The sequence below is a fragment of the Gossypium hirsutum genome, chromosome D09 (assembly GCF_007990345.1).
Source record: "Gossypium hirsutum isolate 1008001.06 chromosome D09, Gossypium_hirsutum_v2.1, whole genome shotgun sequence".
Classification (NCBI taxonomy): Eukaryota; Viridiplantae; Streptophyta; class Magnoliopsida; order Malvales; family Malvaceae; genus Gossypium; species Gossypium hirsutum.
The window spans coordinates 22,693,268-22,720,616 of NC_053445.1; the positions used below are offsets into that span (position 1 = coordinate 22,693,268).

The 27,349-nt window shown below is 34.8% G+C and overlaps 1 pseudogene; it reads right to left on the reverse strand.

The window, feature by feature from the left end:
- Positions 1-14,390: 14,390 nt before the first annotated feature.
- LOC121221530 (uncharacterized) lies at positions 14,391-14,489 on the reverse strand (annotated as a pseudogene).
- Positions 14,490-27,349: the final 12,860 nt, after the last annotated feature.

Consider the following 27,349-nt stretch of genomic DNA (forward strand, 5'->3'; position numbering starts at 1 on the left):
ATCCGGTTTCTTTCCATATTTTGTAATGTAATTCTATCGGGGGTCATATCCGTTACATGACTGTACTGTTTCATGAATGCCTGTGCCAGGTCTCTCCATGAACCAATCTTGGCACGGCTCAACTGATTGTACCATTTAGACGCGCCCCTACCAAACTGTCTTGAAAGCAGTGTATTAACAACTGATCATTGTTAACGTAGCCAGTCATCTTTTTGCAGAACATGGTGATGTAGGCCTCGGGGCAACTGGTTCTATTGTATTTTTCAAATTTAGGCATTTTGAATTTAGGAGGAAGTACTAAGTCTGGGACTAAGCTTAGATCTTTTCCAAGGCTTTGAATTTTTCCTCCAACCAATTGTACCTCTCTTCCCACTGTTTTGGCAATTCCGCGTTCGCCTTTCCTTCTTCAGCTGCTTCGTCAAAATCGGGAATGATAGGATTAATTGGGTTATCTCCTGGGCTTAAACTTGATCCTCCTGGGAAAATCATGGGAGCTGAGACACCAATTTGGGGCCTAATTGTGACGGATGGTCTCCTTGGGTATATTTCAGCTTGGGTCTGTATATTTGGTGGAGTAAAACCCAGAGGATATAACGGATCCTCATTACCTTCTCTAGGATTGGCCATAGGGCCTTTTCCCTTATCTACTCCTCCCGTCAGTAGGTGGGTCAATTCAGCCATCGCATCTTTTTGAGCTTTGATCAAATTTTTTTGTCATGTCTTTTTGGATTTTATCTAGGCACTCTTGCATTTGCACTTGTAATCGCTCCTGCATATCCTTTTGTACTTGCTCCAGTTTCTCTAATATTTGGTCCATTTCCTTAGTTTTCTGACGAGTACCGTATTGATGCTTAATCAGTGAGCTTTTGTTGGTTTCCAGGTTAACTGTAATGATTTTAATAGGTCAGGAACTTTCAGTGGACCTTAATGCATGCAATGTAATGTAATGTGAATGCATGAATGTAAAGAGGCGTCGATTCTGATTTAATTTCATTTAGAAAACTTTACTAGAAAACAAAATTCTTTACATAAAACAGGTTACATATATGCTTTTCCCTAATGCTCAGAACTTTAAATTTCCTAAGTAATGAAGTAAATTCTTGTTCCTGACTTGATTCCAGCTCATACTTTATACTCAGTGCATCGGCTTGTACCGCCAAAGTCTACAGGTGATCAGCTACCTCCCGGATTTGAACGACGGCTTCTCCCATGATACGATCTCTATTTTCAACTTGATTCTGAAGATGGTGAAGTTGCTCACTCTGACGACTTTCGTTGGTTTCCATGTCCTCAGTCCGGATCTCACAACTTCGCAATGCCGATTCCAACTCTTCTATTCTTCCTTTCATTTCTTCGATCTTGCTCAAGCTCACCCTCAATTCCATCGTAGAATTTCGACTTCGATACTGATGAAGAGATCTTTCTAACTCAGCCACTCTATCTTTTAGTTCACATTTTTCCTTTTGGTTTTCTGACAAACTCTTTTCTAAAGCTCCATTTCGCGTCTAAACCTCTAGGAATTTCTTTTCCCATCCATCAGCCTTGATCTTTTCTTCCCGAATCTCTTGACGCCACTGTTCTAAAGTTTTCCCTAGCCCAACAGTTCTTATTGATAACCTCAACTTCTTATAGTCTGTCTTCAAACTGTCCAGGTCTTCCTCAGCCTTGTTCTTACCTTTTCTTAATTTCTCAGTCTCTAACTTTTGAACATCCACATCTAATCCAAAGTGCATCTTTTCTTCTTCCAATTGCTCGATCTTCTTTTCAAACTCTGCATTCCTCTTCTCAAAATCTTGCTTCATAATTTCCAATTCGGAGGGAACAACCTGCAAATGTTCTTCTATTGACTGACTATCTCCTTGACTTGGCCTTGGGATGTTATCATTGATTCTTCTAACCTACCATTCATTATATTCAGGAGTCGTCGTCGGGCCTACGACTAATCTCTTCATCTGTCGAGTTTAGTCTCATGCACTGGTTATCTCTCGAATCTTCTTTTTATAACCATTGTCTTTATACGAGAATTTGAACTAAGCTAAGCCTTGGGTTGCAGGTATAAACTGCCTTGATCTGTACTATCTTAGAACCATCAATGGAGCATAACCAATAGCTCCTCAGATTCCAAGTAACGGAACCCAATCAAAATTACCACATCGGTACAAGATCTCATCCGGAAGCAACCACTGGGCTCTCCACTCGATGTCCTCCTCATGAAGATTCTGAAGAATGACCAACCATTTCTCTTCCGCGATGTCATCTCTTCTTGGTGTAACTGCTATCTCTTTTAGTGGCGAATAATTTTCAGAGAAGACTTGATACGAAATTTTATCAATTTTCCAAAAATGACTGTGGAACCATGCAAGTAGAAGCTGCACACATCCGATGAATCTGCCTTCACCCGTCTTCCGACATGCATTCAGTGACCCGAAAGTTTCTGCCAAAATTGTCGGAATTAGTGCAACCCTCTTATCAAGTCAGTCAAAGAGATCTGAGGCCGCCTCATCTACATGCCCTAGGGCCTTAGGAAAAATTTCTAGCCCATAAATGCTCAGAGCAAAGACGTCGACCTTTTTCCTCGCATCAGGGTGCGCCGAAATCAGCTCCTGCAGGCTTTTCCAAGGGATGCATTTGCTTTCCCCCTTCTGCTTGACCCGTGCTGTGACCCACTGCTCACTTATCCCGGTGATGTTCATCAACTTCTTTATAAAAGTTGGGACGTTAACGGCTCTAGAGTAGACTTTATCAGCTTGGATCTTCGGGCAGCGAAGCAAAACTGTATATTCCTCTATAGTGGGTACTAAATCAACCCTTCCGAAGGTAAAGAAACTATATGCAGGGTTCCAATACTGAGCGAAGGCCCGAAACAGATGCTCATCTACCTTAATGTCGAGTAGATACGGTAAATCCCCATAACTAGAGTTGAACAATTGCTTAGTTTCGTCATTCCAATGATTCCATATTACCTTGAATTCCTGAAGGTTATTTTGCGTTACACTGATGCGGGTGTAGTCCCACAACTCCGACGTGTATCCCTCGGCTAGGTTATCTCCTTTCTCTAATTGTGTTTTCTCCGACCACATACGGACAGCAACATTGTCCTCTACTTTATCAAGAAATTCCATTCTCCATGCCAAGCTTCCTAATTTATTAATCGAACGTGAATCGACGCTCTTTTGAATATGAAATTACATGCAAACATAGTAAAAATACCATAGGTTAGTGCAACATACAAAAACACAATTTCAAGTAAGTAAAAAAAAATCCAACACCTATCGGGGTCACTGCTAGGGTTTCCGCCATACGATCAAGGGTGGGTTTCTAGTGTTTTCTATATGCAGTTCGGTTCTAAAATTGAGGTACCCGAACGAGCAGATTCCTCGATCTTCACCCATTATAGGCTCATACAGACCGAGTTTGGTTCAGGGGAATACATTTCCCTATGGCTGCACGGAGATGAAAATCTCACGAAGTCATAGGTACGGATGTATCCCGGAGCGGTCCACTATCCTGCACGGAGGTGAAAACCTCACGAAGGACTAGTTTTTCACTCCCACTTTAAAGGGTAAGACTAAACAGTTTTTATGCAATATGATGCCAAGATATAAAACTCAATTTACAGCAATCACACCACACACAAATGCAATGAGAGGATCATAAATTTTCAAACTAAATTTTCAATTTTCAATAATAAAACAAGAACAATCAATTTTACGGCTTGACTCTCTTAAACTCCCCAGCAGAGTCGCCAAGCTGTCGAAACCATTTTTTGAAAAAAAAATTGGTTGTCGACTTAAAAGACAAAAATTTGGAGTCGCCATCGATCCTTTATTGAGGTGTGATCGGCTCACCTTGAAAACGATTTTGAGTCTGCAAATTTTGAGAAAACAAGTTCGGGAGTCGGTTACGCACGAGGAAGGGTTAGCACCCTCGTGACGCCCAAAATTGGTACCGAATTGATTGTTTAATGTCTTAATGTCGAAATTTTGAAAAAATTTTAAAATACAATCCTTTCTTTTTATTTATGTTAATTTTATAAAAGATGCTTGGATAGATTGAGGCGAATGCTAAAGACCCTCTCGTCTCGGAGTAATAAAATGTCATACCCAATACGTTAGGACACGACATTTTTAGTTCTCGAGAACAAGCTTGTCTTTTGATTTTCAAAAGGCTTACGATGAGGTTAAAAAGAGATATTCAATTGCTTGAAGTCAGATGAAAAATTGAAACCCAATACGTTAGGGCACGATTCTTCAAAATTCCTAGCATTGAACATAACCCTTATTTTTTTTAATTTTCATTTCGAGAAAATGACATATCACATCCAATACATTAGGACACGTCGTACCAAATTCCCGAGAATGAGTTTTTATTTATGCGTTTTGATTATAAAAAAATTTTCGATTATTTAGATTCAATGAGAAAAATTGGAACCCAATATGTTAGGGCTCCAGTCTCTCGAGGATTCCAAATTTCGAGTACTTGCGTTATTTTTGAAAACTTTTGTTAAAAAAAAGTTATAATGCTTTAATAAAACTAAATATTTTAGATTAAAACGATGGGATGTTAATGTACAACACAAAACAATAATTGACGAGCTAAAGTATAGACTAATAATCATCAATAACTAACAAATACTAATAAATAATATAATACATATGCGGGCAATAATATCCAACACACATCATGCAAACACAAATATCAACATTCAACAACTAAATGAGTTAATCGTCAAATTTGGAGGAAGAGCTAAGCGAAATAACATAAATAAAATGTGATAAGTTTTCGAATAAATAAAATGAATATTGAAATATATCAAAAGGTTAGAAATGAATACTATGTGAAATAATAATATATAAATGAATTTTTAAGTAAATATTTCATGAAAAGAAACTCAAAATATATATACATATGCTAATTTAAATAAACGATACATGCAAAATGAAAAGAAAACTTTATAACAATATTTGTATGCTAAATTTATTTAATACTAATTTAAAATAATAGTATATTATATTATTAAAAAATTCTACTGATGAACTTTAAAACTCTATTAAAACTTTAATATTAAAATAATACTAGGTTTATAAGTAAATATATATACTAAAGACAGCAAAATCGAAATAAAATTTTTAGACAATGAATAAATTAAATTATGGATTAAATTTAAATAAAAATGAATTAAAAGGAATAAATGAAAATAAAATAAAGCAGAAGGGGGGTGAATGCAACATACGGATAACTTAGGGGACCAAGTGGGAAATAATCCCCGTCCCTCCAAAATGCAGTGCATAATCTGGGACCAGATGAAACAAAAGCAAAATGCAGCGTGAAATTCACAAAATAAAGAAAAATTGATCTGAAAATTCCACGGAAGAAAAGGGACCGAATACTCAAATAACCCTACCAAGGCCACAGCGCGCGGATCTGGCCGTACGCGAGTCGGATCATCGGGTCGGTGCTAATACGGCACCATTTTAGAGCCATTGAAACAGGCCCTAAATGGTGACGTTCCTTATATCCCATAGAAACCAAGCCCAAACCCTAAATTCCCTAGCACTTAAACCATTTTTGTTAAACCGTCAAAAAGAGAGAAAAAAAAGGCTAGGTCCTTTTGTTGCCTTCCGTCGCCTTCGAACCCGAAACCTCATCATACCCCGACTTGTACAGAGAAAATAAGGGTTCAGCGGTGCCTCCACGAAGGTAAGTACCTCCCCTATTTTAGTTTACAACTATTAATAGCAATAAAAAAACATGAAGAAGCAGAAAAGAGAAAAAAAGAAAAGAATCACCTTTAGCAAACTTTTTTTGATTTTATTTGCTATATTTTTTGTATCAGTTTGTATGTAAATGTTTAAAAAGGTTCTGGCCTTTTCTTTATAGGTCGAAAAGGTAAACAAAATGAAAAAAAATGAAAAAAATACAGTTTTTTGCTTTTCTGCTGCGTTGTTTGCGTCCCATTTGCAGGTGTACGAGGGCAGAGGTCGACGTGGAGGTACGGACGCAGAGGCACAAGCGTACGGAGGCCTGTCACGTGTGAAGGGGAGGGCCAAAAGCGTGTGCGGAGGAGATGCACGCGCGCAGAGGCGCAGAACGCGTGGGGGACCCTTGGGTTCGACTGCGGCGCTGCTGGCTGTTAAAGGCTGGCCTAGGGTTTGTTTCTGTTTTTTTTGTAATGTGCTTAGGGTTAGGTGTATTGGGTTGGTGAGTTTGGGCTGGGGTATTTGGGCTGAGTTGGGCTGCATATGTCTGTTGGGCTTGTTTTTATTTTTGGGTATTTAGTTTATTTTGTAACTGGGCCGTATATATGTAAAATGGATTGTTTGTTTGGACTTTATATTGGGTTTATGATTGGTTTATGGGCCGGGCAAAAATGGGTATTACAACTATTATATTACTACTATTTTGTTGTTTTTGTCTGGATATTGTATAACTTTTGTTTTATTATTAAGTTACTATTATTTTAGAGGCATTCATTTGCTAAGTTGCAACTATCTTAGTGTTATTTAAGTATAAAGACTTTTTTTAAATGTATTTTCAATTTGTTAGGAAACATTTATTTTAATGTTTTTAGTGTATTTGATAAATTTTATTTTTAAATTTGTTTTTATGTAAAAATGTCTAAAAAAAATTAATGTCGGCCGGTCGGGTCGAGCTCAGGTTTAGCGTTTTTAATTTGGGCCGAGCTTGGGTAGATTTTTAGGCCCATTTTTTGGGACAGGTCAAGCCCAAGCCTGGAAAAGAAGCCTAAAATTTTGCTTTCAACCCTGCCTGGCCCGGCTCATGATCAGGTCTACACCCAGGTATCAGTACCTAGCCTTTAGTTATCGATTCTTGGAAAGGCAATAGCTAAAATGTTGCAATACTAGAGCAAGGTAGTGACACATATGGTCTATGTACCAATAACTCTACCCCAGACTTGGTCAATTTCATTATTTTGGCCTATTTTGAATTTTGAGAATTTGCTTTAGGTCTCAAGCACCTTCATCACTTTTGAATAGATTCTAACTGATTTTAAAATGTTTCTAAATCCTCTAAATTGGTTTTAACTTAATGATAAAGTTTTATTAAATTTTTTTAAAGTTTAATTTCTTAAATATTTTCAAGTTTTGTGTTACGTACATGTTTCATTAGCATCTTCTATTCATACCGGACATTGGGACGGGTAAGGGGTGATATAGTTAAGTGGAGGTGATCATAGTACGACAAGGAGAAAGCCTAATTAATTGACACATTAGAATTTTATAATGCTAAATTAATATTTTTGTATTGTTGGTACAACTCATACACTATTGGTAGAAGTAACTCATTTCCACATACATCACTAGTGTGTAATTCTTATTATTCAATCTTAGAATGTGGGTATGTGAAGAAACACCCTTGGCCGATATGGGCCAAACGTTAGGTTCATTTTTTATTATTATATTCAGGATGTAACATCCCAAACTTGACCCAAAAAATTAGATTTGAATCTTGGGCACTGTCGCTCTTATACAATTAAAACTTAGTTCTACTTATCCAAATTTCAATTGAATATAGTTGATATATATTAAAATATCTTTAATATAATGTGTAAGTATAAACAATGAAGAAATCTTACTAAAAAACATCAAGAATTTAGATATAACTACGATTGAAATGGTGTCCTAGACTATCATAATTGTTCCATGTAAAAGACTTTTATAAAACAACTCAGACTCGGATACGCCAATAAGCTTGCTCTGTATGCATAATAACCCACCTTGCCACTCCTTGGCGTAGCCTTGGCGTCGTCCCTTCAAGCAAAAGCCCTTAAAACCCACCTGAAACATAACACACAGAGATAAGTTTAATGGAACTTAGCGAGGCAAACACCATTTACTTGAATCATACTTGCACGCCGCATTTAGTGTTTCAAGAACCATTTTATTACTCTTGTTCTTCATCCAATCTCTAACAAAAGCTACCTTTGTTTCCTTTTCTTTATTGACGTTATCTACCATACCTTACTTTAAGACCATTTCCTTCTCTTAAGTGCCTTTGAGACCTTACCTTTATTCTCTGCTCATCAAGCAATGACTTCCTCAAACTTCAGAATGAGATTCGCACGCAGGTGATTGATACTTCTTTTCGAGTAAATCATGCTTACATTCATTTTCAAGATACATTCTCTTTCAATTTCCATCGCTACACAAAACTTAATCATATTGAGTAACTTACCGTAATACCCATAGATACGTTTCGTATTTATTGATCCCATAGTTTTCCTTTTGAAATAATAAGAAATGCACCTATCACATAGTACTGAGTTCGCCGTAAGAAGCATACTTCATGGTTTAATCTTAAGAGCCTTTCTAGAACACCCCATAAGAGTAACCCATTCAATGTGTGCTATGAAAACTTTCTCTATAGGATCCGCCATAGAGGACATTCCTACACAACCTGCTGCGAGGGCATATCCTTTATTCTTTTGCCACGAAGGCTTTAAGTCCCAAAATTTTCCTTTCATATTGTTCTTTCTTTATTCGTCGAGAATTCTTTCCTTTCAGAATACGTCATAGAAATTAATTTTTTTTCTTTTAGGGTTCGCCATCAAGGTGTTTCCTTTAGAAGGTTGTCTCAAGGGCCATTCTTTAGGATGCGCTACAAAGGTGTCCTTTACAAGATTTGTCACGAAGGCTTCCATTTTCTTAGATCACCAGAAAGGCTTCCATTGTCATAGATTGCCACAAAGGCTTCCATTGTCATAGATTGCCACAAAGGCTTCCATTGCCTATCGTTTTCATGATAGGGATTCACCTTGACTCACATTTTGTGAGCTTTACCCCTCATTGTTTTGGGTCACATAACCTTCCTTTGGTTCTTTCCATATAATGCCATAACAAACCAGTTTTTGGTATTACACGATATGGTGCCTAGGCCATGGGCTTTTCTTTTGGAGAACGTGTTTAAAGTCCTATTGGGCCCCTTTTAAATGCCACCGTGGTGAACGAACACAGGCTCACTTAATAGATCTTTTATGCATTTGTACTAGTCTTATCATATCTCCAATCTTACACATCCTAGACATGCTCTTACAGTCATATTTTCAACACCCGATTTCTTATCACATACTCTACACTGGTCAGATTCTTACAAATTATACATACAAATCTTATCCAACATTTATATCAACATACTCATCATGCTATTCTTTTCTAAACTCGATTCATGGTTCACATACAAGAGTCGACTTAGGGACTCACCTGACAACTTTGGATTGCAACAACTACTTCCTTATAAAATAGTAGATCACCATTAAAACTCATACAAGTAACCTTTTCAATCATTTCAAACCCAAATAACCCCCATACAATGCGTTGCTTCTCCATATACTCATATAGATCTACGTAGAGCCATAAAAATTACCTTGGCATGGAGCATTCACAAGTAAAGATCCACATCTACAACTTAGCTTAAGTGAAAGAAGGAAATGCTTTAGGTTCCTTTAGATCTAGACAAAAATACTTTTTGAAGAATACATTATACACATAATCAAACAAATCACAAATTTTAGAACAAGTATGGTAACAGGTTCTTAATCGAGCTTACAAAAACTCTAGAACAAGTTGGGGATTGTATGGGGACTAAATTGAAATATTTCACAAAAGTCCAAGCAAAACTATAAAATAGAGATCACACGACCATGTCGCCAGGCTATGTGAAAGACCGATGTCGTGTGACATTAAGGTACACGAACGTGTGTCTAGCCGTGTAACTCACTGAGCCCATGTTATTAGATAATAAAATCCCCAACAATAGTCACACGATCATGTGATTGGGTCATGTAACTAGTTATGGCCATGTGACTAAGGAAATAGCCTAAAGATACAGTAGCACATGGCTGTGTTGACCACCCGTGTGGGGCACATGCCCATGACGTAGACCGTGTGACATTATAAACATACGCGATTTGCCACCAATTAACATTGTAAAGATGCACACCTTATCGTACACTCTCGTGTAGCACTCTTTCAGTTCAATTCTAATTTAATTCACCTAGATCTAGTCCTTCAAACGGTAAACACACACAAACATAATAACATTCGATATTAAATATTTTGACAAGATTTGAAAGAAATAGATTAAAAATAACGAAAGGGGGAGTGTATATCTTCCACTCAATTGCATACTAATATCATATCTAAACGAATAAAGGTACTTACCAGCCTATAGAAATGGAAACAAAAGTAATGGATAATAGATCTAATGCCAGCAGGATCCGACGAGCAAGATGGTGATTCAACAATGAGGGAAAATTGACAGCTAAGGGAGATGGTAGGTATGACGACAAAAGAAGAAGGGAGGAAGAAAAGGAAAGGGAAAAGAAAAGAGAAAAGAAGATAGGTGGGGTGGTAAGGAGGAAAACAGAGAAAAACAGAGGATGATAGGGGTAGGGGTGGTAAAAAAAGCAAGGGAAAAAAAAGAGGGGCCAACCAAAGAAAAAGTTACTTATATACTTAGGGTTGGTGTGGCATAAGGGTTTAAGGGTTTTGGCATTCTAACAGTTCAAGCCCAAACAGAAGCCCAATTGCACACTCAATCAGAGAATAAAAATCAATTTAATAGTAACAGAATATAACCTAGAATTCGAGGAATTACATATTGAATATAGAATTTGTAGAGTCTAATGATTAAGTGAAATTAAATTAAACCGTTTGATAATTATAGTATAGGTATTGAATTGCAAAATCATAAAAGGAGTGAAATTTGATTAAAGAAATGATTGAGGGCTTAAAGTGACAATTGAACTAAGGTTGTAATAATAATTAAACCAATTCTAAATATAATTTAGTGGATTGGTGTGACTGTAACCCTTGGTTGCCACTAATATTTAATTAAAGAAACCATGGCCATTGAATTATTGATTTATGGCTAAAGAAGCATCAGACTACCATGACAACTTGACAGAGAGGAGGCTTGTCTAAGCCACCAAATGGATGGTTTAAGCTTAACATAGATGGTGCAGTTAATCTAGTGTCAACAAAGGCTTCTGCGGGGGGTGTGATCTGAGATAACAGGGGGATTTACTAGGTCGAATATAAAATAAATATTGGCATGTATTCAACCATGGTTTCTAAATTATGGTGATTATCACATCCCAAAAACCAGGTTAGTAGAAATTGGGTTAATGAACCGAGAGTGGTCACGTCTAGGTTTTTTTAGATGATCTTTTGATTAATTGTTAATAAATAATTATCAAGTATAGTGATTGAGTAGTGGTGGAGCTTTCCTTGATGATCAGTGTTCGAGTCCCTTCCCTAGCATTATTTTCTACGTGGTACAATTTTGCTTCAAACCTTAGTTGGGTCACATCATGTTTTTAACATAATTATTCTAAGAGTGAGAACAATGAATGAAATAGCCTAGTGGTTAGGAGCTTTTTATTAATTGTTTTTCCAACTTTAGCATGTCAACACCCCCTATTGTCGTCCAACTCACTTACCATGCATGAGGAAGATTCTTTCCTTTCTTTTCAGGTCAACATGCCTTATTTACTCAAGCATGATCCCCTTTTTGCTCCTTTGTCCCATCCACATGCCCTTTTATCAATCCTTGTCATGTGAATTGATTCATTATACCTAGAAAACTCACCTATTGAATATTTTTTCATTAAACTCCTCCCCCTATTTTCGTCCCTCTCTAGCTTCTCCCTTTCTCTCCATTTTCATTCTTTTGTTTTAGACATCAACCACCTTTACACTATTTTCCTCCTCTCCTCTACCACTACCTTGCCAACCAAACCACTGCCAGACCTCCCCTTCGTTGTTGGTTCTCCCTTTTTGTACTATTCCACCTCCGCCCTAGAACTACCGTTCACCATCGTAGCCACCACCATTATGCACCACCATAAAATATAACTCTCTTTTTCTCCATTATTCTACTTCTCAATTTCTTTTTCCCTTTCCATTCTCTCCTTCTTTCCCCTAGTACTACAACACCCTTATCTCATCCTCTTTTACTGCCACCGCCATCGCACCTTTACCGGTGACTAGTGACCCATCCTCCTTTCTTCATCGTTTTTCATTTTCTACCACTCCCTATAGTAAACAAAACCTTATTTCTTTTATTTTCAATAAGTTCTTAAAATATTTTAATATTATTATACTTTTGACTCACTTTTCCAAGTGATTGATTGCTCTAGCTCTGATTTCCTCTCCAAATCAAGACCCTAGTGACCCAATGATAACTCTTGGAGAGAGTTATATTTCATACCTTTAAACCTAGCTAATTGCTTGTACTTGGTACATTTAGTTGCATTTTAGGACATTTCATTGGTATTTTTATCATTGCATTAGGAGCTTGGACTGTGTTTAAATGTTAGGTAATTTTAATTGCATGTAGAAGGGGTGTGTTTGGTGGTTTGGAAGGTGTAGGATGTGGAGAAAGAAATAAATGAGTGAAAGTTTGCTAGGGAAAAATGTTGGACAGTTTGCCAACAGAAATGTCGTGACAATTTTAGGAAGATGATTGAGTCAACACTTAATGAATACCAGTTTTAGCCCAACTCTACTTGTACCAGAAAAATCTACCTAAAAAAGAGGAGAAGATATCGTGGGCTGTTGGAGTTACCCTAGGAAGAAAAGCTTATAAAAAGCCAAAGGAGGAAACCCTAAAGGGTGTGGACATCTAGAGACAACAGTAGAGGGTAGCAGCTGAGTAGAGACAAAAAGAGGAAACTGAAGATAGTCCCTCTCCGCCACCACAGGCCACTGTTCTGCTGGATTGTGGATTGACCTAGCGACAACCATCTTTCTAAGTTCTTCCATTATTTTATAATTTATTCTCTCATGAATTGATTTGATCAAAATGATGTTGTGTGTTATTTTGAACTTTAATTTTAATTACCAACCCACGAGCTAAATCTCATAGGGTTGGGATTTCAAGATGAAACTTTAATTTTTGTTAATGGTTGAAGCACATATTTGATTTAATTTACTGTATTATTCAATTGTTTTTATTTCCCAATCGTATGCGTACATTCTCTAGACATAGAGTATGCAATATGCCCATAAACTGAATCTAATTCTGAAAAGGTTAGATTAGTTGGACTGCAATTGAATGATACAAGCGGGTATTCGATTGAATACTTACAGCAGACTTTAGACATAGAGCATTGTTTGAATAGAATGAAGACTAAATAGTGCAGGGTACCGTGCTAAGGCCTATAGACACAGGCCAAGTAACTTGAAATCTAGCTCTCAAAAGAAACAGGTCACTTTAGGTACCTTCTGAGTAGTTGATTAAGTACAATTTTGCTGAGAAATTACTAAAAGTAAGGGAATATTCTTAGTGATCCCAACCTTCCAAATCAGCATTGTAGACCCTTAATCCTCTATCGTAGTATCTTTTCCATACCATTCTTAGTTATTTATTTATTCACTTGTAGATTATTTACGTAATTATTCTTGTAATTTTCATTGCATTTTTACTCCTGCTTTACCTTAACATTTTTCAGTATTAGTCAATATACATTTTGCACACATCCTTACTACTTTAATTTACCATTATGTAGTTAAACTTGGTTTTGCCATAACATTAATCATAATTCGTTATAATAACTTGACCAACTTTATACCTAATCCAATCCCTATGGAGACGACCTCAATTCTTACTTTATTACTTAATTTGAGATGTATACTTGTACAATTTGCATACTATTTCCCACGCGATAAGTTTTTGGCGCCATTGTCCGGGATCGACAATTTGGTGAAATTTTGTTTTGTTATTTTACTTAATTCAATCAATTTTATTTAACTTAGTTTAATTTAATTTCTATAGGTTTGCCATCAGTGCATGAAAAAAGGCATTCCTGTTAACAAGGAGTATCCTTTTGACCCAAAGAACGAAAGAACTTTACGAAGTAGGCGGAAAGAACTACAAAAAAATGGCTAAAAACGGGAATGATCCTAGTCTTAATGATAATCCGAATGGTCAAGATATTAATTTTCCTATTCGTAGGGTGATACCTAGTCTGAATGATAATTTGAATTTTCAGGATGCTAATCCTCATGTTCGTGGGGTGATAGATGACCAAGACAGACCAATTTGAGAGCATGTTGTGCGAATTTTGGATGACCTGAATGCAGGGATAGTCAGACCACAAATATAGGCTCAACAATTTCAGCTGAAACTGATAATATTTCAAATGTTACAAACAATAGGACAGTTTAGTGGATTACCCACTAAAGATCTAATACTGCATTTAAGACTTTTTCTAGAGGTTTGCGACTCATTTAGACAATAAGGTGTCCCTCAAGACGCTTTGTGGCTTAAATAGTTTCCATATTCTTTAAGAGAGCGTGCAAGTGGCATCATGGAATGATCTTTGCCAGTGATTTTTGCTATGGTATAATCCCCTAAATATGAATGCTAAGCTTAGAAATGACATCACATGTTTTTGACAATTGAAGGATGAAACACTATACGAAGCTTGGGATCGATTTAAAGACTTAATTCGAAAATTATGATATTCTATAATGGGCTAAATACACACACGAGGATGGTAGTTGATGTTTCTGCCAATGGTACTTTATTGGATAAATCTTATAATCAAGCATATGAAATTTTGAAAAAGATTGCCAACAATGATTATCAATATCCTCCCACAAGAGTTGGGACGGGTAAGAGAGCTGTTGGTACCATGGAGCTAGATGTAATCACTTCATTAACAACCCAGCTATCTTCTTTGGCTAATATGATCAAAACAATAAAGAAACCCTCTACAGTTCAAGAGATGAAATCAACTGAGCTTTCGTGTGTTTATTATGGTGAAGACCATATGTTTGATGGATGCCCATCAAACCCAGCATCTGTGTGTAACATGAGTAATTTCAATAGGAATAATAGCCCCTATTCCAACACGTATAATCCAGGGTGGAAACAACATCTGAACTTTAGTTGGAATAATCAAGGTATAGGGAATTTTAATAATGCTACAAGACAGAATGCTAACAGTGCACCACCTGGTTATAATCATCGTATGCTGAGGAAAAATTTTTGACAGGGTTATGCATCAGCTTCATTATCATCATCTATTGAAGCCTTGTTGAAGGAATATACGGTCAAGAATGATGCCGTAATTCATAGTTAGGCTGCATTTCTCTTGAGAATCAAGTGGGGCAAATAGCGAATACTTTGAATTCAAGACCATAAGGAGCATTGCCAAGTGATATCAAGAATTTAAGATTCAAGGGAAGGAATGGTGTATGGCCATCACTCTTAGAAGCAAAACTCATCTTGATAACATTGCTCAAGATGCCATAACAGGAGAGGATAACTCGAAGAACAACCACGTAAAGATCCTTGAGTCATTTGAAAAACATACTGAATCTAAAAAGGGTGAGCAACAAAATGATATGGAAAAATCAGATCATGATGTCAACAAGAATACCATGAAAAAACAATATCAGTAACCTGAAGGACGACCACCTCTTACTTTTCCCCAGCGATTTCAAAATTCTAAGCAGAATATTAAGTTCAAAAGATTTTTGGATGTATTGAAGCAACTCCACATCAACATATCACTAGTTAAAGCTTTGGAACAAATGCCTAATTATGTGAAATTTATAAAAGATATGTTGTCAAAAAATTGTAGATTGGGAGAATTTGAGACTGTCGCTCTTAGTGAAGGGTGCACAGCAATGTTGACAAATAAATTACCTCCAAAGTTGAAGGACCCTGGGAGTTTCACTATCCCATGTTCAATTGGAAATCATTATGTTGGAAGGCGTTATGTGATCGAGGCGCGAGTATAAATCTAATGTCTATGTCTATTTTTAGGAAATTGGGAATTGGAAAAGCAAGACCTATTACGGTTACATTGCAACTGGTTAATCGGTCCTACGCACATCCGAAAGGTAAAATTGAATATGTGCTAGTGAGAGTAGATAAATTTATCTTTCCTATCGATTTCCTTATTTTAGAATGTAAAGCTGAACAAGATGTGTCATTATTCTTGGAAGACCTTTTGTTGCTACTGGCAGGACGTTAATTGATGTACAGAAAGGTGAGCTAACCATGAAGGTAAATGATCAGCATGTTACCTTCAATTTATTTAATGCTTTAAAATGTGCTGGTGCTGATGATGAATGCCATGCCATTGGGTTGATAGAAACAACATTGGAAGAGTTCACCAGATTTTGCCACAACAATTTTAACAGTGACGAAGACCACTCATGCAAAGTGATATAGTAAGTTTTGGGAAATTTGGTGAATTTATGGAAGCCAAGCAGATAGTTGATAGACCATAGAAGAAGTATGAATCCTTGGATTTATCAAATCGATCATTCAATCCTCCTAAACCTTCTATAGAGGAACCCCTTACACTGGAGTTAAAACCTTTGTCACAGCATTTGAAATATGCTTACTTGGGCGACAACAGTACCTTGCCAGTTGTAATTTTTATGGAGTTGACACCCGAGTAAAAGGTAAGGTTGTTAGAAGTTCATTGGTGAGTTAAGAAGGCATTGGGCTGCACCTTGGCTGATATAAAGGGAATTAGCCCTACATTCTGCATGCATAAAATTTTGTTGGAGGATTTTCCTAGAAATTCAATTAAACAGTAGCAAAGACTGAATTTGAGCATGAAAGAAATTGTTAAGAAATAGATTATTAAGTCGTTTGATGCTGGCATTATTTACCCAATTTCAAACAGCTCATGAGTGAGTTCTATACAGGTGTCATAGTGGTAAGTAATGATAACAATGAGCTTATACCAACTCGCACTGTCATGGGATGGAGAGTATGTATGGATTACCGCAAGCTTAGCAAGGCAACTTGGAAGGACCATTTTCCCCTACCATTTATTGATTAGATGTTGGATATATTAGCTGAAAAAACTTTCTATTGTTTTTTTGGATGGTTATTCAAGGTGTAATTAGATTGCTATATCTCCCAATGACCAAGAGAACACAACTTTCACATGTCTATCTAGTACTTTTGTGTTTAGACGGATGTCGTTCAGGTTATATAATGCCCCGATAACTTTTCAATGTTGGACAACTTTTTTGTGTTCAGGAATGATTTTGAGGATTGTTTAAAAAATATGGAATTTGTTCTGTCACTGTGAAGAAACAAATTTTGTTTTAAATTGGAAAAAATTTCACTTCATGGTTCGTAAAGGAATTGTCCTGAAGCATAGGATATCATAAAGAGGAATTGAAGTAGACAGAGCGAAAATTGAAGTGATAGAAAAATTGCCACCTCCCACCAGTGTAATGGGTATTAGGAATTTTTTAGGTCATGATGGTTTTTATAGATGGTTCTTAAAGGATTGTTCGAGGATATCTAAACCTTTGTGAACTTTGTTAGAGCAAAATAGACCTTTCAATTTTGATGAACATTGTTTGGTAGCCTTTGAAAAGTTAAAGAAAATACTTATAACAACATCAATTGTAGTAGCTTCGGAATGAACATTACCTTTTGAACTCATGTGTAACGCCAACGATTATGCTATAAGAGCCATGTTAGGGAAAATGAAAGACAAGACTACGTGTAATATATTATGCTAGTAGAACTTTATCAGAAACACAACTTAATTACACCACTATGAAAAAGGATTTATAGGATTTATAGGTTATAGTCTACACAAATCATTCTGTTATTAAGTATCTAAGGAGCAAGAAAGATGCTAAGCCAAGGTTGATTAGGTGGATACTTTTGTTGCAAGAGTTTGGCTTGGAAATTAGAGATCAGAAAGGGACTGAGAATCAAGTTGCTGATCACTTGTTAAGGTTAGAATCTGGAAGTAAAGGTTATCATGACACACTTATTAAAGAAGGATATCCAGATGAACATCTATTAGTAGCCACGACATTACCTTGGTATGTCAACATAGTGAACTATTTAGTGAGTGGTGTGTTGCCAACCGATATCAATAGTTAGAGAAGAAGAAATTTTCTTCATGATGCCAAACACTAGTACTGGGATGAACCTTTCTTGTTTAAATATTGTGCTGATCAAAAAATTAATAAATGTGTCATTGATGACAAAATCCATAGCATTATGCAACATTATCATTCAGCTCCGTACGGAGGACATTTTAGAGGGATGAGAACTGCTGTCAAAGTACTTCAGTCAGGATTTTATTGGCCAAGTCTGTTTAAGGATGCTCATGATTCTATCAGTCATGCGACCGTTGTCAGAGAATAGGAAATCTATCTAGAAGACACGAAATGCCTGACAAGAATAGGAAATCTATCTAGAAGACACGAAATGCCATTGCAAACTATACTAGAGAACGAGTTGTTTGATGTATGGGGAATAGACTTTAGGGGTACATTTCCATCGTCAGTGGGCAAAATGTACATACTGTTAGTAATGGACTAAGTCCCTAAGTGGGTCAAAGTTGTTGCCCTTCCTACTAATGATGCAAGTTCAACAATAAAGTTTTTGCACAAGAACACTTTTACAAGATTTAATGAAGGACTTTTGGTAAGCTTTCTTCATAGATTATTAGATATAGATAGTTGATACTTATAACCCAAGCAATTAATTTTGAAAATTACTAATGTTTAATTAAGTTTTCATGGTGGAATCCATGGTAGACTAGAGACAAAAAATTTAAGAACATGAAGCATTATATACATGATAGTTTAAGGTTGATTATGTGATGAGCAAGTTGAGAATGAATGGATTGGTTTGGAATGTTGTTTGATTAAGCTCAAAGCTTAAAGGTTATGTTTACCTTATTAAGAACATAATTAAAAGAGATGAGAACTTTCGAGTATGATGGTAGCTAATAGCAGCCTAGGGTTCTGACCTACCATCAAATGTAATAGTTAATTCAGGTTATTTTCGGACTTAAGGAGCTTATTTTCTAGGTAATTTAGAATTTTATATTATGTTTATGGTATTTAGTAAGTAGAATTAAATATTAGGAAACTAATTAGTTTTTAACACATTTTATGAGTGTTGTGGCCTATTAGGTCGACATGGGCCTTAGGTTGTTCTAATATGTTCAATTTAGTGTATAGGATGAAGGATTATAGGCCCAGTTGGTTTTGAAGTAAAGGATGAGTGATGCATAAGTTTTCCAACCCATCAAATCATGAAACCGAACCAACAAGGCAAAAAATACATGTCATGTCACGCCATGCAAGGGCTATCGTGTGACATAGGCCAACGTGATGCCTAAGAATGCCAAGGCTATTTTTGTCCATGCAATTAGCTTTATATGAAGACCTAAGATGTGTCAAAGACCAATTTGGGCTGCCAACGCTTCTATAAATAAGATATTAGGGGTTTAATGTAACTAAGTCATCTTAGACACACTCAAAAACCCCAGTAGTTTAGGTGTAGGATTAAATTAATTTTCTTTTGAATTTTCTAAACTATTTGTTTTTCCTCATTGAATCGATTTCAATCCAAGAGTTTATTTATTTTATTAAAGTATTAAGCTTATTTGTTCTTTGCATTCGACATATTTCATTATTCCAATCAATTGATTTGCTATTCTATTTTCCATTCGGTATAAATCTACAAGTATTCTGATATCATTTCTCTTCTGATTCAATCGTGTTTTTCATATGATTTATTCAATTGACACTGAAATTATGAATAACATGAGTGGCTAAATCCCTTAGGAGAGATTAATGAGTCGATGGGGATGTGATTAACAAAGGATTTGGGGTTTTCTCGAGATGATTAGTTTGTCTAAATACATGTTCTTAAACCCTAGGCTTGACAGCACTAGTAAGTTTTTATAGCATAGATGGGATTGGGATATAAGTCAAACCGAGTAAATCATAGTTTGTCCTGGTTGAAAAAAAATGAGGTTGATAGATAAGTGACTATCAATCAATAGATTAATTAGTTAGAGGCTAAGAGGTAATAGTGGTTAATCGGTAGCCAATCCACCCTAGAACCTTGCTCCGAAGTTAATTATAAACTCTAAAGCGAGTTAATCTCCTTGATTGGTTTATTGGTTTTAGTTGTTTGTTTACTTTTCTTGTTTATTTATTTTAACTATTTAATTTCTCTCATTAATCTATTTTATGATTTATCATAATATAAAGATTAATTATTACTATTTAGACTTATTGTTGTAAAAATGTTTTCATAGATTTATTCCATTCTCCCTTTGATACGAACCTCAGAATACTTCCAAGTGTTCCGTTGTAACTAAACTATATTACACTTTGACCTGTGCACTTGCGGACGCTACTGTTTTACATTCTTATATATTTTTAGTGTTACATTGTACTATAAAAGATAATTCATTTAGAGGCGGTCAAGTTGCTGGTGACGTTGCGTGGGAGGTTTCTGTAACACCCCAAACCTGGCCTAAACATTAGGGCCGAATTGGTGATGTCACATTGTAACACCTCTTACCCATATTCATTGCTGGAATAGGGTACGAGACATTACCAAAATAAATGCACTTACAGACATATTAAACCGAGTTATAAAATTTCATCCAAATTAAAAAATTTCAAATTATTATCTTCGAGTCACTAATTAGGGTATACGAGGCCCAATACATACCCATTCATATGCTCAATATATTCGTTAAATCAATCCAATATTGAAGAATTCACTTTATGTCAGAATCAATATTAATAACAATCATAAATATTTTCATGTTAATTTCATATATCACTTACCGAACTTCGAATGTTCATTTACAAATATGTAATTCACTAACACATTCTGGTATACACAATGTTTAATTGATGAAATCATTTAATTGAGCTAAATTTCATGTTCATTCCAAATTTTCTTCTAAATCCATAAATGCTTCCACTTACCATTTACATAATCAATTTCTCGAACCAAGCTATCACACAACAATAATACATCACTTGTGCTTCATGAATTCAATATTCGATTCTTATCACCATCAAATTCATGTCATTCGAATACTTAAAGTTTATTCAATCATATATTATTACGTTTCATATACCAAGCATATGTCAAAATTACGAATACGCAACGAACTCATTTGTCATTTATTTGACTAGCAAATTAACCTCAAAATTTATAACATTCCATTACTTAACATTCCATTACTTAACATAAACTAGCACCATGGCCGAATTTTCATTATGCTATTTATTACTCTTTTTCTGAATCACATAGCAAAATATTACAAATATGTATATATTCGAATACTATAATTATGCATCAACTTACCAACATGAGTTAATTCATGAGCCACTCATGACATCACTTCATGCCAAATATACCACACACATATGCTATGAAACTTTATTTTCTCTCATGAGCTTACCATGACCAGTAATACACCAATATAATTATCACTCCTGTTTCAATGTTTGTCGATTATAATCAGGCATATAACCAATTATACACAACTCATTCATATACTTTATTGTCCTCCTCCTCCTCTCCACCCCACATCCTTTATGTATATAACATGCTCAAATAGCATTATACATAATTTCACTATTCACTTATATTTAAATTCAAAAATGTCTATTTGAGTCAGAGTCACTAAATCATTTTTATCTAGAGCTACAGAGCTGCAAATTAAGATCCGCTAATTTTCCCCAAAACTAGACTCACATATCTTCTTTCTATAAAATTTTCAGAATTTTTTACTTGGCCAATTAGTACAATTTATTCTTTAAAGTCATTTCACTGCTCAACATCTCTGACCTCTCTTCACTAAAAATGAATTATCTCATTGTAAAGAATTCAGATGATATTTTTGTTTGTTTCCTTTGAAAATAGGCTCATTAAGGATTCTAATAATAGAAATTATAACTCATAATTATTTTGGTACAATTTTTAATTATTTTCCAAAGTTAGAATAGGGGATTCCGAAATCAATTCGACACTGCCTCACTAAAATTCAAATATCTCAAAACATATAACTCTTTTGCTTGATCTGTTTATTTTATGTAAAAATAGACTCATTAAGATTTCATTTCATATCTTATTAACTCTGTAATTCAATTTTCACCATTTTTGGTGATATTTCAAAGTCACACAACTGTTGTTGTCTAAACTGTTTTGTTGTAAAATGTATTCTTTCATAATTTCACTTTTTCACTATCTCAATTCCATTGAATTTTTTCATATCTCATTCCAATAGTTCACATTTCAATTCATATAAAATTATCATTATATTCAAAGCAATCCAATTTCTCATTTCCAATTTCAAGTCAATCTTCAATTCAATTCCACATATATATTCATCACTCAATTACACTTAGTCAATTTCCCGATGAACACTTCGGAATAATAACAGATACACGATTGAATCAACACATAGCAACCACCTTATAATAAATGATACCCGGTTCACATAGTAGCCTACACATAGTACTACACATGTGACCATTTTCATCAGACACTCGTAGTAGCCTGCACATACTACTACACACGTGATCGAAGCTATTCGGTACGCATAGTAGCCTGCACATAGTACTACACATGTGACCTATCATTTCGGTACACTAGTAGCCTACACATTGTACTACACACATGACCTAGCAACTTCACTAGGATCTCTTTCATTCTAAAGGTTCAATCGGGAATTCACTTTTTCTCTTTTTTTTACCAATCAATGTCAATTTCTCGTCTTTCTCAATTTATAATAACATATTTAGCTTATATAACATGCACATTATTTACTCCAGTCCAAAAATCATATTTTTGTAAAATTACATTTTTGCCCCTAAAGTTTCACAAAATTACAATTTTGCCCCTAGGTTCAGAAATTAAACTTTATTCCTTTTTCTTATGTTTTATAACATGCTGAATATTTTTCCCTTCTATAGAAACATCAAATTCTTGCTCTAACATGCACTTATGAACAATAATAATTTTTACCGATTGTGCTGTTTCACTTGTTTTCACTGAAAATCGCTTAGCAAAAATTGTTTAACACAATTTCAAGCTTCATATTCTACCATAAAACATCAAAATAAAGACATTTGACCTATGTGTATTTTTCCAAATATAAACCCTAGGTTAAATTATTACTAGAATAAGCTAAATTAAGCTACCGAGACTTAAAAAACATAAAGAACATAAAAAACGGGGCTTGGAATCACTTACTATAGAGATTGGAAGCTTGAAAACCCTAACCATGGCTTCCCCCTTGCTATTTTCGTTCATCATGGAGAAGATGGACAAATTTTTGGCTATTTTGGCCTTTTTAATTCTTTTAATTACTAAATGACCAAAATGCCCCCAACTTAAAAATATCCTATTTCACTTATCTCTTGTCCATTTTTGTCCAAAAAGTTAACCAATGGTCTAATTACCATTTAAGAACCTCAAATTTAAAATTCCATAACAATTGGACACTTCTAACATGTAGAACTTAACTTTTGCAGTTTTAATAATTTAGTCCTTTTAGCTAAATTGAGTGCCCAAACGTCGAAATTTTTGAACGAAATTTTTACGAAATCATTCCGTGAAATTGTAGACCATAAAAATATAATAAAAATAATTTTTTTCTCATCAAATTTGTGGTCCCAAAACCACTGTTCCGACTAGGCCAAAAATCGGACTGTTACAACTCTCCCCCTTTTAGGGATTTTCGTCCCCAAAAATCTTACCAAATAGTAGATTAATGATTTGCTTCCACACAATACATTTCAAATTCAAGCATGATTTTGGATTTTCATATCTTTTACAGATAATCACATAGATTCATAAGAAAATCAGGATAGCGATATTTCACAATCTGAAGCTACACAAAGTATCGAAAAATTACAATCCATATAGAATGATATCCATTTCGATGATAAAAAAATGTCTAGAAAGATCAATGTCACTCATAATTAATGGAATCCAAAGTAATAGAAGCAATATAATCTTCACATATATTCAATAGAACAATAACCAGTAGAAATAAAATATTAGTCTCACTCAGACTTTACCGTCGATTTTCATATGCACACAAGGGAGTAAATACCAGAAAAAGACATGGCAATGTCGGACATAACCCAAACAAACCAATAATTCTTTCATCTATTAATATGTTTAGCTAATGTTCTCATACGATAAGAATTCTTTTTGAAACTAAACAGTCACATATACTTCTGAGGATAATTGTACACACAGAATGTATAAAAGGATTCATAGTAATTACCCATTATAGCTATTGTACTCAGGTATTATTATAATATAAACATTACTCAATTGTCTAATTCTGTCATCAGAATTTTCACATTATCTCTTTACTAACAGAAATCGATCCAAAAAACTTTTGATTAATTCTTTCTTTGAATAGCATACCTGAATAAATTATTTCATCTGATTTAACTTCTTTTGTGACAGTAATTTTGCATAATCTGAGTAGTTTTCAGAACTATCCAATATTTCTTTCTTTTTATATTTTCTTCATTTGCTAATTCATTCACTTTTCTGACCACATTATTAATCCCCCGTACACAAACTTTTGTAACACTACACTCATAAGCTTATTAAACCAAAATCTTACAAATTTCATTGTAATATTTTACTGATATGGAGGTGAGTGTAGTAAAGCCTCAAATTTATCTTACACATAAATGCGCATAACACATACTATAACAAATAGCCAAGTCATTACTAATTTCACATTCTCAAAGCATTTAATAAACATTTTCTTTTAATCACTTTTGTTCTCAGCACATAATTCATATGCCAACTCAAATCACTAATTCACAATCGAAATTTCTATATAGCATCATAATCCAAATATCATAACTCATATGCTCGTATAATTATAACATTTATCAATAACAAAATGTTATATTCTTTGATCCATACCTTTATGAGTTTCAGCTCATAATCAATACATTTTGACTCAAACATTTAAGTGTTTACTTTTATACTATCAGAATTAACTCAGTTGAAAAACATATTTGTCTCATCAAGATAATTTCCGTCATAAAACAATACTAATAAGGGGGTGATGGTGAAGTCATAAAGCTTTTAACTTGCTCTCATAGATACATATATATATGACTTTGCATTCATCATCAATGTAATACCAACATAACTATGAAATTCATTCCAAGCAAATTAACACATCTATTTATTATGAATATTTTCTGTCACCCACAATTTCACACAATGAATTTACTTACTCGAGCTCAATATTAATATCTAATTAAATTCCAATACTTAGCTTCCATTTTACTTACTGACATTCTTAGCTTCCATTTTACTTACTGACATTTATTCAATTAGAGAACGTCTTACATAATTGAGTACTTCGTTTTCTCTATGCCATAGTCCAACTATGGTCTTACACATATTTACATATTGATGCCATAGCCCAACTATGGTCTTACACAGTAGCACATATCACACCGATGCCATATCCCAAATATGGTCTTATACGGAAATCACATATCACATGTTGTCATGGTCCAACCATGGCCTTTTTCGTCAATTCATCATATATCACTGAACGAAAGTACTCATTCTTGCGTTCTACTCAATTTAATCTTCCAATTCAATTTTCATACTATTACAATATTCATGGTTTAATAGTAAAGACATAAAACAAAATATCTTATTATCTTTAATTTAACAATTTAAACATAAGATTCTATCATATGAACGTACTGATTTCACTTATTCAAGCAGATGTACATAAACACACATTCCATCTATTTAAGTAAATTCGCTTATCATATTCACTTAATCAAATATGTTGAGCACATAGCATCATATAATCACCAACATACTTGGATAAGCTTATCACAACGTAAACTTTTTTTTTAACTTATGATCATCCCTTTCCATACATGAACACATACATATCACGAATTTTTATTCTTACCTTTCCAAATTCCAACATAGCGTGAGCATATTTCATTTATCTTAATATCATTTTCAGCATTATAGAAAATAGCTTGATTGAAAATCATCTCTATCTTAACAAAACAATTTCGCTAGAGCCCGTAGATATCTCATCATCACGAGTAATAACATGGCATGTATAGCTAGACTCACATATGCTACGTTTGGTCTGAGAACCGACTAAACCATAGCTCTGATACCACTAAATGTAACACTCAAAACTCAGCTTAAACATTAGGGCCGAAACTAGTGATGTCACATTGTAACATCTCTTACCCGTATTTAACGCTAAAATAGGGTACGAGACATTACCAGAATAAATACACTTATAGACATATTATGATATAGAGGCGCGCGCAGACTAAGATCAAGTTGCCAAGTTACGGGAAACTCCTACAAAAGCTCTAACGAACAGATCTGAAATCAAAACAAATAATGAGATTAAATTTGGAAATTTCAAGATCTGGAATAAGAACCTAAAAATCAGCAAGATATAATCAAGAATCGAAACACTTAGGAGAAGAGGTTTCTTTAAAACCAAGATCACGAATTAGCAATCAAGAACAGATCCAATCTGCCGAATATGAGAAAACAAACACAAGCAGCAAATTAAACTTAAAATTTCAGCAAATAAATGGAATAAAATTGGGGTTTTGGACGGCAAGAAGAAAAGAAGTAGAATCGAAGAATCAAATGCAATTGAAAGGAAAGAAAGGATGCGAATTTGCCAATGAGTTGATTCGGCCAAGAATGATCAATTTCCAATAATCAATGCTCCCCAAATTGAATATGACCCAATCGGCCAAGCCCTAGAAATTGGGGATTTTGATATCGAATTTTTGCTGCCAACGAGGAAAAAATAAATTGTCGATTCTTGGAGTTGGAATGTGCCTGAAAGAACACAAGAATAACAGAAAATAAGTAAGATAAAGAATTGACCCAAGAGAAACAAGAAATAAATCGAAACAGCAAGAAATAAATAAAAGTCCTAAGAATCCTTGAATTCCCGAAAGAATTCACAAATCCCTTCAAATGGCTCTAGCCTCCCCTCCAATGAATATCAATGGCAAGAAGAAGGTTGAAGATGGCTCCCACAATCCAAAGATTGTTAAAACATCTTCTAAAGAAAACTCAAGATAGAATTCTTGGAGAAAACCCCAAAGAAAATTCTGCTCTCAACAAATCTGAAAATTTAATAAAATCCAAGTTGTGTTTACAAAGGGTGGCCGACCATCTATTATATAGGCCTCCAACTAATCCTAATCTCATTAGGAAACTTAAAATTTAAACCTAATTAATAAAAATAATAAGAGAATTTCGGCCAAACACTTAAATGGGTTGTTTGGGCCGAATTTAACACTTCATATTCCTAGAGCCTAAAAATTTAAATTAACAATTAAAATGTTTATAAATTGGGCCCTTTGACATTTTGGCCTGATTTTCAACTAAGTATATATGAAAGTCTTGATTGGGCTGGAATTTCCTTATTGGGCCTCGCCTTCAAGAATTTGGGCTTGTGATCCATCTCCTACCAAATTTGGGTCGTTGATGCTCGTAACGT